This window comes from Canis lupus, chromosome 1, assembly GCF_048164855.1.
Source record: "Canis lupus baileyi chromosome 1, mCanLup2.hap1, whole genome shotgun sequence".
NCBI classification, from domain to species: Eukaryota; Metazoa; Chordata; class Mammalia; order Carnivora; family Canidae; genus Canis; species Canis lupus.
The window spans coordinates 59,995,853-59,997,357 of record NC_132838.1 but is presented as its reverse complement, the minus strand read 5'-3'; the positions used below and the strand labels follow the sequence as shown (position 1 = coordinate 59,997,357).

General features: G+C 42.9%; 1 pseudogene; it reads right to left on the bottom strand.

The window, feature by feature from the left end:
- Positions 1–107: 107 nt before the first annotated feature.
- On the bottom strand, positions 108–1,186 carry LOC140605115 (ribosome production factor 1 pseudogene; annotated as a pseudogene).
- Positions 1,187–1,505: the final 319 nt, after the last annotated feature.

The following is a 1,505-nucleotide window of genomic DNA, read 5'->3' as shown; positions in this document are numbered from 1 at the left end:
TTTGTATGTGCTACATAAACAGTGAATGGTAATTCATGGCACTTGTTACTTGGTCCAGACATGAAAAGGTTTATGGAGCCAGTAAATGACATTTTGAAAAGGTTCTTCTGTCATTGTCATACATCCAAAGTAGACCTGTTTAGCACAATTCAATACTATTCCTCCAGTATTTTATAAATGGCATTTTCTTCTACATGTATCCATTTCCCGGGGCTTATGGACCCATTCATATTCTCCATATTTAGAATCAAAGGTTCCTTTCTGAAGAGATCTTAATTTTAAGGTAAAACAGAGTCCAAGTTCCTGAATTCTCACTTTCTTTTCACTCTTGAATATGCACCTATGAAATCTGAAGAATATATAGTCCCGTTGATTATGGAATGTGGCAACTTGCCTCCCAATACATTGAGGATTATGGGGAAAGAGTGATACAAACATACGTCCAATAGAATGACCCAGCCTCATCGTCAAGTCATTCAAAATTATTTCAGGCATGGGTTCTGTAGGGTCCTTGCCTCTTCTCTTAATTTCTTTACGCAAACGAGCAGTTTGGGCCAAATGAGCAGTTGGGCCACTTGGCAAGTGACTCAGAATTAACCCATTTGGTGTTTTACAATCTTCATTAATAACTATCAGATCTGTGAAATCTCTTGAAATGCGCTGTGGAGTAATTTTTTTCAAAGCCAGTCCTCTTGGGTAATAAACGTGTGAGTTTGGTGAACTGTGGAGAGCTGTTCACAGTCGTACTGTTCTCCCAGGAGGTCTGATGTTGTCATGAGAATCTTGGGAGGAGTTTGTTGGAGGAAGATGCAAATTCATCTGTGGCTTCATCAGAAGCAACGCCTTCAGCATTGGGATCTACCATGGTCTCATCGTACACTCGCTGGTTGCCCGTGGCCTTTGGGGTGGGCTTCGGTGGAGCCTTATCGCCAAGAGCTTCTTTTTTTTAAGCTTTTTCTTTTTTTTTTTTTGTTTTGTTTTGTTTTGTTTTGTTTTGTTTTTAAGCTTTTTCTTAATCGCCACCTTTTCCTTATGCTGCTGCTGCTTCCACTGCGTGAACATTAAGTGTCTGTTGTTTGTTCTGAATTTCTGAAATGCTGGAGCCTGGGGGAAAGGCAGCCGATTTCAGAGGTTGGGACCCCCTTTCCCCCGCTGCCGCCCTCAGCCCCGGCCTTTGCCAGGCCATCTACCCTCCTGCTATGTGCCACTCCGCACTTGAACCCCCTGAGTAAATCGCCCTAAGAACATTTTACCCCTATTCACGTCCCTCTTCTGTCTTGTTATTGCCAAACTGATAACTTTGTGTCTTACATGGTCTTAACCAGAGCTGCAAAATTATACACATTTTAATTTCTGCCATTTAACAAATTAGGTCCTTCTAGTCTCTTTTCTTTATGCAATGCAGTACAGAAAGGGCAGAGAGGCGTCCGGGTGGCTAAGTCAGTTGGGCGTGTGCCTTTGGCTCAGGGCATGATCACGGGATCCTGGGATCGAGCCCTGCATTG